We start from the raw sequence: 13,588 nt of genomic DNA, 5'->3' as shown, positions 1-13,588 counted from the left end.
GAGCTCAATAACTATGTGCATATGACCATATAAAATGTTAGTCAAAATGACCTCCAAAAAACGGAAATGAAATGTTTTTTATTACACTGTTTGCAGATCTCCCTCCCCACCTTTCCTTTTATTTACCCGTTTTGTCCCTATTTTTAATTTCTGTGCCCTTTGTCTTGTATAAAAGTTTATCTGATTTGGAGAGGGGAAGGGGATGGATAGAAATGGTTGAACAAAGGGTGAACAAATTCAGCAGTGACACTAGACACTATGTTGAAAATGAAGTACACAACTTGGCAGGGCGGAAAGAGTCAGGGGAACACTGGGAGAAAATGAGGGAGGGACTAAAATTGTTCAAAAATGAAAAGTGATCATGGGGCTGGGGATATAGTCTAGTGGCAAGAGTGCTTGCCTTATATACATGAGGCCCTGGGTTCAATTCCCCAGCACCACATATACAGAAAATGGCCAGAAGTGGTGCTGTGGCTCAAGTGGCAGAGTGCTAGCCTTGAGCAAGAAGCAGCCAGGGACAGTGCTCAGGCCCTGAGTCCAAGCCCCAGGACTGGCCAAAAAAGAAAGAAAGAAAGAAAGAAAAGTAATCATGACCTTCCTTATGCAATTCTAACCCCTCTGTATATCATCTTTACAATAAAAAATATGTATTGTATATATATATATGTATGTACATATAGGTGTATATACATGTGTATGTATATATATATAGTGGGGGTGGCAGGATGCATTCTTTTTTTCTTGTATTCTTTGATACTTGGGATTGAACCCAGGACATTGCAATTGGTAGGCAAGTACTCTGATACATTGCTACATCTCAGCCCAGCAGCATGCATTTTTTTCTCAAAAACAAACATTTGCCTTAAAATGATATGGCAAGATGCATGCCTTATCTCAAGGATAAACATTTGTCTTAAAACTATATTGCAGAGAACCATACACAATGCACATTTACTTACCCATTAGGAAAAAAAAACTATTGTACCACTTGAAAAGTAAAGTAAATATGAGATGGGAATCTGGCTTAGTGGTAGAGTGCTTGCCTTACATGCATGAAGCCGTGGGTTCAATTCCTCAGTACCACATACATAGAAAAAGCCAAAAGTGGTGGTGATATGGCTCAAGTGGTAGACCACTAATCTTGAGCAAAAGAAGCTCAGGGACAAGTGTCCAGGCCCTGAGTTCAAGTCCCAGCACTGGCAAAACTAAAGAAAGAAAGAAAGAAAGACAGACAGAAAGAAAGAAAGAATATGGAAAAATTATATTAAGTGAAATAAGTCAAGCCCAGAAAGACAAAGAATGCATGTTTTCCCTTATATGCAGAAGCTAAGTTTATCTTATAATTTATAAATAACTACATCAGGTGGTATGCAAGTGTATGCAAATGTATTGCCTTAAAAGAGATTCAAGAGAGAATTCAAATACTGAAATTACTTAGATAGGCAAAGGCAAAGTTCAGCAAGGAAGTATGTAGGTTGGTACTAAATGAACAAAGGTTATCCTGCTATACAGAAGGAGTGTCCTAGGGAATAGCCACCTTTGGTACTGTCTGGGCAGGTGGCATATTCCTAACATCTTTTACCTGTGAAAATACCTTGATATGTCCAAAGAAGAACATCCAGTAAGAAAAGTCTCCATCTGTGTCCTTAATTACTTTAATAACAGAGAAATAAAATCTGTGGTGATACCTATGTCTGCAAGGCCTGCACTTTCTTCCAACAACCAAGTCAAAATATCCCAAAGAAATAGATTTGGATGAGGTATTTTGGTCTCATCACAGTAATTTTTGGATCTTGGGCCTAAACCTACTCTGACTGGCTGGCACTAAAATGTTGCTCACCAGAACATAAGCACAGCCCCATTTGTTGTGAGAAGATAAGCCTTACTAGTGAGAAGCCTTATCAGAGCCCTTATGCCCCTTGTTGCTCATGATACTTTACAGAAAAGGGTATTTAATAACACAACAGAAACTTGAGTAAGAAAGCTCAGATATGGATATATTCATTTCTTATTCAATTGTCACACATTTTGTGAATATCCATTATAGTTACTGTGTAAGGTTTGGCTCTGAAGATACAAACAGGAATATTACAGAACCTCCCCCAAAGGGGAGGAGAATTAGAAGGCTGTCCTTTGGGAGGAGCTCTGCTCTGAGAATAAAAGCCAGCTTCTTCCCCACATAAGGAGCCAAATCTGAGCTGCAGCTGACAGCAGCCAGAAGTTGCCCGCTCTCCATGCACTTCTTTCTGGAGCAGACAACCTGAAGATGACTGCTTGGACTCCAGGAGACAAGTAGGTGAAACAGAAGGTGAGAAATACAGCCACAACTGAGAATCAAAAACCAACCAGTTCAGTCATAGGGGATGGGTGAGACACACAGAGATTACCCAATGCTAAAATTGCAAACATGAATTAAGCTATTCCCCAAACTAGTTACAACTGTGGGAGAAAAGGGATGATATAATCTAAACAGAAAAGAAACAAGTTAATAATTCATATCATTGAATAAAAACAAACCAAGATACTGAGAAACTTTATTTAAAAGATTGTGGCAGAAATTATTAGTGTTATATCCAAGCATTGAACCAACAAGTATCTTAAATGAAGCAAAATGGAATCTCTTTGAATTCTGTGTAGGGGATGATAAGGCTTGGAAGTCAGTTATATGCAGGAGTTTAATGTTTGGTGCAGTGTGTGAATAGTTTGTAATAGAGCAGAAAGGAAGAATGTTGCAAACTGAAGCAAGTGCCTTGTCCAGCTGGAGCCTGGAGCAAGGCCAGGAGCAAAGCAATGATGGAGACCGGAATAATGGAATTGGTTTGGGGTGCCAGGAGATCTGCTGCCTCACTCCAGTAACAGATGCAGAGGGTCCCATGAATAGGGCTTTTATTCCTTATCAAACAAGAGAGTACATGCAGAAAGGTAGCTACATCAGAGACTACTTCAAAGGGATACTTCAAAGAGATAAGGGAACCAGTTTAGGGGGAACAATCCTGGGACTGGCAACTTCCTGTAAACAAGAGGAGAAGGTGATAAGTAAACAACCAATTTGCATAGGCCACCTACCAGCTCCAAGGTCCTGTGATGTTCCAGATGATCACTCCTGTGGAAACTGTGGCCATTGTAATGCTAAGCTCAATAAGACTTGTTAGGGCCACCCTCAGCCTTCAGAGGGACCGAGAATGGCCTTCCAATTCTCTAAGGCCAGACCTTATGGCTCTGCATTAACGGGTTCCCACAAAGGACAACTCACATAGTAACACTTCTTGAGGCAAAAATGGGAAATGTTAAGAGTCTCCATCTACTTTGTCAGATAAGTTCAAACACAGAGAAACATTTAGATTTCAACTAAGTCTTTTTTGTTATTTTGTATGATTTCTTACCTTTTTTCTGACTTTTTAATTTTTTTATTATTTATTTATTTATTTATTTTTGCCAGTCCTGGGCCTTGGACTCAGGGCCTGAGCACTGTCCCTGGCTTCTTTTTGCTCAAGGCTAGCACTCTACCAGTTGAGCCACAGCGCTACTTCTGGCTTTTTCTATTTATATGGTGCTGAATATTTGAACCCAGAACTTCATGCATGCCAGGCAAGCACACTACCTCAAGCCACATTCCCAGTGCCCTCCTTTTTTATGTGAAAGTGACTAGCAGGTGGTACTTCAAGTAAAGAAACCGAAGGTATTTAGATACAGAAACAGAGACAAAAGACAGAGGAAAGTACTTTGAATAGCTTCCTAGGCAGAAAATTTTAAAGAGTTTATGTAATGTAATATTCTAAATTCAAAAGTATTCACCACTTTGAGAAGGTTGTGGCAACATCTGGTATGTAAATGTAGCAAATGTGCTACATGCTTAAGAAAAGGTAAAATTGTAGTTACAAAAAAATTATTGTTTTAAATAATTATACTTGGACATGATTAACTAAACAGGACTCTAAACATTTACACAGTAAGAACAAAGGTTATTCTTAGGACATTATCACAGGGCTCAATAGCTATATATAGGATCATATAAAATCCTGCTTATCAAAATACACTCCAAGAAATAGAAACAAGAGGTTTTTTATTGTACTCTTTGTGGTTCTTTTTTTTAATTCCCTTTTTTCTTTTGTTTATTTTATTTCTTTGGATTTGTTGCTGTTTCTTTTCTTTTTTTTCTTCTTTGTTGTCAAAGTGAAAAACACAGGAGTTACAGTTTCATGTGTAAGGCAGTGGGTACATTTCTTTCTGTACACTATGTCTTATATGTAAGTTTATCTGATTTGGGAAGGGGAAAGATAAGTATAGAAAAGGTGAGACAAAAGGTGAACCAATTCAGCGGTGATATTCACTGGACACTATGCTGGAAATAAACTATATAACGTGGGGAAAGACTGGGGAAAAAATGAGAGATGTATGACACCATTCAAATGGAGATTGTACTCATTACCTGACTTATGTAACGGTAACTCTTCTATACACCTCTTTCACAATTTTTTAAATGATTATTTTGAGAGGTCTTGAATGCCAGTATCAAGATGAATCATAAATAATAACCAATTGTAGAAAATTCAATTAAATGGAAAATAAAGTTTTTTAAATTTTATATTCAGTGTGTAATGTGAGAAATAAGCCACATAAAGGACAAAGAAGGATCTGAGAGCTACTGTTACTCTTCCTATCTGTTAATACAAAGTATTCATTGGAAACTGATTCTTAGTGGTCATTTTACCATTTCTCCAATATAAAAATTGGGTAGATTCTCCCATCAAAACTTTTCCTAGAATTGTGTTTGCACAAACATAGGGTTCGAACTGTAGAATGATTATCTAACTAAGCTATATAACAGTCAATACAAGCTATGGATAGAGTAGCAAAAAATCCAAAGAAGTACTAGAAAAGGAAATAGAGAATAAGAAGCAAGATCATTTTATTTTACAAAAACCTAGAAAAGGCAAAAAAGCACCTCAAAAATAGCAATGGTCACAATTCCTTAAAGATATATTCTCTACCCACACAATCTAAAGTCAGTTCAAGATATTTTCTTCCTTAAGTCCCTGAGTATAGTTTTCTAATAACTTACAACATTCTCTAATTATGTTTATTCATGCATGTACAAGTTCACTGTCTTCTTCATCTTTAGAATGTACTTTCACTAAGGGCTGTAAACCAGTGTGTCTTCCTTACCAAAGCACTTAAAATATTCTGAATTCCACAAAGGCATGTACATAGAATATAATATATATATGCATGTTTGTGTATATGTGTTTACAAGTTCTGGAATTTCTAGAATATGTTCCCTAATTCTGTAATACATATTATTTATGTGGATTAGGTTTGGTAAAAACCTCATGTGGTCATGAGGACAAGTTGGACACAGTGGCTGCACAACACCATTTAAAGATCCCACACCATTTCCCAATACCACCACCCTAATAATCAAACTTTCAAACACACAAATGCACAGGGAGACCCAAATATACTCAGAATGCTACAAGAGCCCCTTGAAAGGCATGGCTCTGGGTTTGAATAATCATGCATATTAAGGGAAAATGACTCTGTGTGTGTGTGTGTGTGTGTGTGTGTGTGTGTGAATTTGTCATAAACTATGGACAGAAATTCTGCTTATGTCTCTGTCTTTCCCATGCAAATGTTAGTTATAGAAAAGATGAGACAAAGCCAGGAACTATGCACAAGTAGGCTTAGTTGCAGGGCTTAATTATAAGAACTGGAGTATAAGTTTCTCTCCTAGTACAAAGGTTAGACATTGGCCTATATTCATTCTCCACAATTTTAAAAATCAGATCCCATTTCCTAGGGGCTCACTGTAATTTACTAAATTTCTTCTTTATTCCTCAATCTTAAGGGACTTAAGACAGAGGGTAAACTTCTTATCTATTACTGGATTGGTATGTGGATTCCAATCAAGAGCATCTGAAGTACATAAGTTGTTTTTCTTTGTTTTGTCTTGTTCTCTGTACATATTTATGTTGCTTTTGTTTGTTTTGATTCTTTTGCTAGTCCTGGGGGTTGAACTCAGGGCTTGAGCACTGTCCCTGGCTTCTTTTCTTTCTTTTTTTTTTTTTGGCTCAAGACTAGCACTCAACCACTTCAGCCACAGCACCCCTTCTGGAGTTTTCTGTTTATATGGTACTGAGGAATCAAACCCAGGGCTTCATGCATGCTAGGCAAGCACTCTACGGCTAACCCACAACCCGATCCCTATGTGTTTGTTTTGTTTTTTAAAGCCACACAGAATTGAGGTGGGAGCTGAAAGAAACTGAAGAAAGGGGTGACATTGTACAAAAGAATTGTACTCATTACCTGACTTATAAATGGATAATAACAATAAAATTATATTTTTAAAGCCACATGCCAGTGCCTGAAATACCATCAGCAGAATAAAAATAGGAGCCAAAATTACTTTATAGCTCCACCTAGTGTAAGGATAGATACTAAAAGTGCATAAGATCATATATATGTAGGTGTGTATGTAGGTATACATGTGCATATACATATAAACACACATATATAGATATATGTATATATCTGTATATATACAAAAATACTATATATATATATGATCTGATTCACGTTTGTTATGTATATAGAGATAAATGTATATATATAGAGATATATCTAGATACACAGATATATATTATATCTTTCAGTAATTTTTATTTTGCACTCATGGGGCTTGAATTCTGGGCCTAAGTGCTGTCCCTGATTTCTTCAGCTCAAGGCTAGTGTTCTACCACTTGAGCCATAGGGCCACTTTCTGTTTTCTTGTGGTTAATTGGAGATAGGAATATCATGGACTTTTTTGCCTGGGCTCACTTTGAACCACAATCCTCAGATCTCAGCCTTCTGAGTAGCTAGAATTACAGGCATGAGCCACTGGCATCCAGCTACCTTTAAGTAATTTTTCAAAATAACTGCCATTCAACAAAGCAATCGTGAATACAATACATCTTGATCAATGTCACCTCTTTTAATATTCCTTGTGGTCTAGTGGTTGCTGTTCATTGGCACTTTGATCTTGATCATTTTCCCCTTCACCCTAAAGTAACTTGCTCTATGAAGCCACTTCTGATTAACCATTCAGTATGCAGGTCTCTTGGAAGAAGAATGGAGGTTTATATCTTTTTTCCTTGTGCTTTATGGATTATGTTTACAACGCTCCATCAATATGATGTCATATCATCTCTCAATGATGATGACTAACCTCTTAGGAAGTTAACAGTCCCCAGAGTTGTTTCAGAAAAACTTTTGTGACTGGATGAATTATGCACCTTTTGCCAGGAACAACAATGTCACGAGGAAGCTGGGCTCTGGTGGCTCATAGCTGTAACCCTAGTAACTTAGAAGGCTGCAATCTGAGGATCATAATTTAAAGATATCCATGGCAGGAAAGTCCTTGAGACTCTTATCTCCCATTAACAGGCAGAAAACTGGAAGAGGCACTGTAGCTCAAGTGGTGGAGCACTAACCTTGAGCAAAAGACGCTCAGAGACAGGGAGCAGGTCCTGGGTTATATAAGGATATCCTGTAGCGCAACATCATTCATAGATCCCACAGTACTTCCCAATACCTCCACACAAATAATCAGAAATAAGTATAAAAGTATGTTAGTGGTACAAGGTACCAGTGGCTCAGTATGAGCCTAATAATCCTAGCTGAGATTTGAGGATAGTGGTTTGAACCTAGCTTAGCCAGGAAAAATCCTTGAAGCGCTAATCCCCAGTGAACCACCAAAAAGCTGGAATTAGAACTATGGATCAAGGGGCTGGGGATATGGCCTAGTGGCAAGAGTGCTTGCCCCGTATACATGAGGCCCTGCGTTCAATTCCCCAGCACCACATATACAGAAAATGGCCAGAAGTGGCGCTGTGGCTCAAGTGTCAGAGTGCTAGCCTTGAGCAAAAAGAAGCCAGGGACAGTGCTCAGGCCCTGAGTCCAAGCCCCAGGACTGGCCAAAAAAAAAAAAAAAGAACTATGGATCAAGTGGTCAAGTGACAGAATTGGGCAAAAGAGGGAAGCGACAGCACCTAGACCTTGAGTTCAAGTCCCAGGGAACAGAAGAAAGTATGTTGAGGAAATCATCCATAAAATGCCAGGATAATTCTTTTTTTTTTTGGCCAGTCCTGGGTCTTGAACTCAGGGCCTGAGCACTGTCCCTGACTTCTTTTTGCTCAAGGCTAGCACTCCACTACTTGAGCCACAGTGCCACGTCTGGCCGTTTTCTATATATGTAGTGCTGAGGAATTGAACCCTGGACTTCATGTATACGAGGCAAGCACTCCTGCCACTAGGCTATATTCCCAGCCTGCCAGGTTAATTCTTATAATTTAATTTCTCTGGGATTTTCATCAGATAGAATATCAGAAATAGTATTTTAATAAGTCAAATGAATTTGTCTTTTTTTTCTCAAATTTTTATTATCAAACTGATGTACAGAGAGGTTACAGTATCATACGTTGGGCATTGGATACATTTCTTGTACTGTTTGTTGCCTTGTCCCTCATACTCCCCTCCCTCCCCCCCTTTCTCTCCTCCCCCCAGGTGTTCAGTTCACTTACACCAAACAGTTTTGCAAGTATTGCTTTTGTAGTTATTTCTCTTTTTTTACCCTGTGTCTCTCAAATTTGGTATTCCCTTTGAATTTCCTACTTCCAATACCAGTAAACACGGTTTCCAATATACTCAGATAAGATTACAGAGGTTTTTTTTTTTGTTTGTTTTTGTTTTTTGGCAGTCCTGGGCCTTGGACTCAGGGCCTGAGCATTGTCCCTGACTTCTTTTTACTCAAGGCTAGCACTCTGCCACTTGAGCTACAGCGCTACTTCTGGCCGTTTTCTATATATGTGGTGCTGGGGAATCAAACCCAGGGCTTCATGTATATGAGGCAAGCTCTCTTGCCACTAGGCCATATTCCCAGCCCTGAATTTATTTTTTATTTACAGTGACAACGTACTTAGAATTATCTTTTAAAAACTGAGTACAGACTAGAAGAAATACATTTTCCCAAATAAAAACATGCATATTTTTACTACAACATCTTAGAAGACCACGCTTGTTCACATTCACACCAATAGTTATTAAGATTATTTTTTCTATTAAACCTCACCAGTAATCATCTTGATTTCAAGGTGGTAGTTATTCTGACAGAGGCTAGCCCCAGTTAAAAACACCTGAAATGAGAAAAACACTCTCCTTACATTGCTGCTATTAGTTTGTGTCATTTTTACCTGAAACTGACAAGAATACACATTGGGTAGACATCTGTCTTTCTTAGACCATGCCAGCCCTCAGCAGAGTCATTATATGTCACTGTAGTTCCCATGGAATAATCAATTCTCTTAAGTCCCTACTATTAATATATTTAAGCCACAATAAATTTCAACATGAATACTTTAAGGGACAAATATTCAAAGCAGATCAAATAAGCCATACCAATGATGATGACTTTAAGGTCTATCCAATGAAAAAATGCAGAGTCATAATTTAAGAAACAACTGAGTGAGAACTTAGAGGCCAAGATGAAAAATATGGTTTACTAAATATATATTGAGAGGAAGATGGGTAAATGTACTACCCATTAGGTAAGTATAGTAGGGTCATTGAATGGAGCAGGAATTTTAAAAGAATGCTAAACTCCATACTATGTGACATTGAAATGTGAGATAACTCATCTCGTCTGCCACCCAGGTATATGCCCTGAAGACAACTGAAGAAGAGGTGATACTGATAAAATAGCAACATCTGGATCAGGTATTCTGTCTATATGGTCTAGAAAATGAAGTGGGAGACACAGAGGGGGAAGGAAAACACCAAGATTTATTGGAAAATAAAGATAAGCAGAGCTCTTGCTAAACAGGAGCAGTTTCAAGGGTGAATCCAGCCCGGAGTGAGTTATGTGGGAATAAGTTATCTTTAGGAAAGAGCTAGCTACCTGACTCTCAGGATCTTGCGCAGCTTCTGGGACATATTAGTTCCCAGTCCCACACAGAGGCAGAGTGCAAAAGCTCTCCCTATATCCGGAATACCCATTTTGATATAAATTTCTAGGGTCTAATAAGTCCACAGTCCATGTGCAACTCTTCCAGAACAATGGGCTTCTTGAAGAGTAACAAGTGCCAAGCCTAAGCCTGGGAAGAGGTGTGTTTAAAATGATAGATGGACAGAAAAAATAGAAAATTAGTAAATGACTTAAGATAAAGAACAAAGATATGAATGAGAAAACAGAAATCTAAGCTTAAATACATGACGCCCTGGGTTTGGTTCCTCAGTAACACATAAACAGAAAAGGCCAAATGTGGCCCTGGGACTAAATGGTAGCATGCTTGCCTTAAGGAAACAAAGATCATGGGAAGTGCCAGGGCCCAAGATGCAGAATGGACAAAAAATAAAAACAGAGAAAGAAAGAAATGTAAGCTTAATATTAGCTGAGGAAACATATTGAAACAACTTGCTTTTGAAATTGCACAGAAAGTTGTCAAACATGCATATTTTAAAACTATCCTTAAACTCTATGGTCTCCCTTATTGGGAATAATTAGCACAGGTTTAGGCAAGTCACAGCAGAGGATCACAAGAACCCAATAGCTATACCCTTATGATCACATAAGATGATGCTAAGTGAAATGAACTCCATGTTATGGAAATGATTGTTATATCAGAGTTGTAACTACTTTCAACATCCCATGTGTATCTGTAATTTCTACTATTGATGATGTTCATGTATCACCTTCTTGTGATCGTATCTACACTATCTCTGTAATCTTATCTGAGTGTATGGGAAACAGTGTGTACTGGTATTAGAATTAGGAAATTCAAAGGGAATACCAAAATTGAGAGACAAAGGGTAAAATAAGAGAAACAACAACAAAAGCAATACTTGCAAAACTGTTTGGTGTAAGTGAACTGAACACGTCAGGGGGGGAAAGCGGGAGGGGGGAGGGGGGTATGAGGGACAAGGTAACAAACAGTACAAGAAATGTATCCAATGCCTAACGTATGAAACTGTAACCTCTCTGTACATCAGTTTTATAATAAAAATTTAAAAAAAATAAAGCTATCCTTAAGCTTAATGATTTTCATGCACTCCAATATGAAACTGTGGGAACCATAAAATGAATTACAAGTGCCAAACTCGAGATGTTATGCTGCAACTGACAATGTCTACTTTAGAAAATAGCCAGTTCGGCAAGTAGAAGATGGGGTCTAATCCACATTGGAAGAGTTTTGAACAACACCCCAAAAAGTACATTGGAGGGGCTGGGGATATAGCCTAGTGGCAAGAGTGCCTGCCTCGGATACACGAGGCCCTAGGTTCGATTCCCCAGCACCACATATACAGAAAACGGCCAGAAGCGGCGCTGTGGCTCAAGTGGCAGAGTGCTAGCCTTGAGCCGGAAGAATCCAGGGACAGTGCTCAGGCCCTGAGTCCAAGGCCCAGGACTGGCCAAAAAAAAAAAAAAAGTACATTGGAAAAATTAATGGAGACTATAGGTTACAAAGACTGGTATAAATTGCAACTTCATATATTTGACTATGTTGAGACACTATAAAGGTCAGCACACAATCAGAATAACTGAATGTGTCTGTTTTTCACACAGCTATGGCCACAAAAGACCCCAAGGCAGATGACTCTCTGCTCAAAGAAAAAAGGGGTCCAGACCTCCAAGAGATGCTGACAAAAGAAGGATTGTCTGTTGAATACTGGTTGCCGAAGCTCCGGGAACACCTCGGTGTGACCCATGCCCAGGCCTTACAACACATAGACAGAAAGGAACTCCAGAAGCTGAAATTGCAGGTGCAGCATCCATGGGAGAAAAGTGCCCTGGAGAAGGTGATTGACTGGGCACGATCAAACAGTACATCAGGCTTGGAAAATTCACGAGTGCAGATGATAAAGAAAAGGCAGATGCAGGCAATGCAGGAGCTGAAGGATTCACAGCGAGCACATAAACAAAGACAAGAAGAGTCAATGAGGAGAAAAGAAACAGAACTCAGGAAAGAAATGGAGATCCCTGAAGAGTACAGGCCACCGACTGAACAGCCACTAAGCCAGGTTATGGAAAGCATACAAAAACAACTCAATCTCACCACGCAGACACTGTCCCACAGGCAAAATCTCCCAGACAGAGATCTGGTAAGGAGGGCATCTGGAGGGCTGGCCCTGCAGGGAATATACAAAACCAGTCACCAGACAGACCTACTGCAGAAGAGAGAAGAACTACTCAGTGTCCCTGAGGAATTCATTCTTCATGGCCCAGAACAAGGCACACAGATGGAATCTAGAGAATTTACATCTTCTCAAACAGAATCCATATTCACCAGGGTTGTAGAGACCTTGGGTTTCAGTGTAGCTGCCTCAGGCATAGGTGAAGGTTGGGGATTTCGTTTAGAAGCTGATATGGATAAAAGTAGACATTCAGAATCCAAGGACACGCAACAGTCATGGTCTAAGAGAACTTATTTCTGCTCAGTGAAGTTAAGCTACATTCCCTTGGCTTCCTTCCACTTTCCAATGGATCAACTCCAGCTCTCCAAAGCTGCTTTCCAGGAACTGAAAACCATTGAAAAACTCCTGAATGAGACTTCAGATTCAGACAGACTGCCATTACTGAGGCAGAGAACTGAAACCTTCTTCCTCAGATTTGGCTCCCATGCTAACCAAGGCCCCCTGCACCTGGGAGGAATCTACTGGTGGAAGGCCACTGTGGAGGGTTTCCAGAGTCACCAGCTGAATGAGGTGAAGACCCAGGCAGTAGTGGCCCTGGATGCTTACATAAGGGGCAGCTATAATGGCTTTGCAGTGGACATTGCTGGAGGAATAGAGAGATCACGGTCACAGACAAACGCTAAGACTCACAGGGAAAGTCTGCAAAACCTCCAAACCACAGTCCAGTTATCAGTGTCCCAGAGTGGGGGCCCAGCAGAAGCAGATGGACTTCAGCAGTGGAAAGCTGGCCTTGTTGCCAGCAACCAGACCTGGCATGTCATTAACCGAGGGCTTCAGTTGGTGCCAATTTGGGACATCATCCTCTCCAACCACACAAGTGATTTTAAGGATCCTCTTCAATTGGCTTCCTGCTTGAAAGACAGTTACATAGCTCTGACTGGCCTCGCTGCCCAAATCCAGGGTGGAGAGGAAATACTGAGTGCTGGAAAGGAAGTCAGGGAATTCCTAGAGGAGGTGAAATCCTGGGAGGTATCTGATCCTGAGAAACAGCTTAAACAACTGATGGATTTCATGCAAATGTTGAGTCATAAAATGAAAGGATATGATACTTGGATTAAGTTATGCCTCACTGACCCAGATTTGCAGAATTTTCTGGTAAATACATTCGACTTTTGCAAAAAGTCACCCACATATAATACTAAATTTATTAAATCTCAGTTCCAGAGTCTTCTGGATCCTCACATCTACAAAATAAACTTTCCTCACACTCATTCCATCATTCAGTGGATCTACCAGGCAGAGGCAGAACCAGAGAGTGTGAGCATCTCCCAACGCTTTCAATTCATGAAAGCCACAAATGTAATTCTAAAATGCCTCCTGGACGTGGGTGTCAACTATGACCCCATGGAAATAGTGGACAGAG

The 13,588-nt window shown here is 39.6% G+C and overlaps 1 long non-coding RNA gene across 1 annotated transcript; it reads left to right on the top strand.

The window, feature by feature from the left end:
* The first annotated feature begins 2,177 nt into the window (after nt 1–2,177).
* LOC125362196 lies at nt 2,178–11,819 on the top strand. The gene is made up of 3 exons (XR_007213036.1): nt 2,178–2,308; nt 9,688–9,750; nt 11,597–11,819. It is a non-coding gene; the product is annotated as an uncharacterized LOC125362196 (long non-coding RNA).
* The last annotated feature ends 1,769 nt before the right edge of the window (nt 11,820–13,588 follow it).

This window comes from Perognathus longimembris, chromosome 13, assembly GCF_023159225.1.
Source record: "Perognathus longimembris pacificus isolate PPM17 chromosome 13, ASM2315922v1, whole genome shotgun sequence".
In the NCBI taxonomy this organism is placed as follows: domain Eukaryota; kingdom Metazoa; phylum Chordata; class Mammalia; order Rodentia; family Heteromyidae; genus Perognathus; species Perognathus longimembris.
Note: the sequence above shows the minus strand (reverse complement) of the source record. Positions and strands in the feature narration are given on the sequence as shown.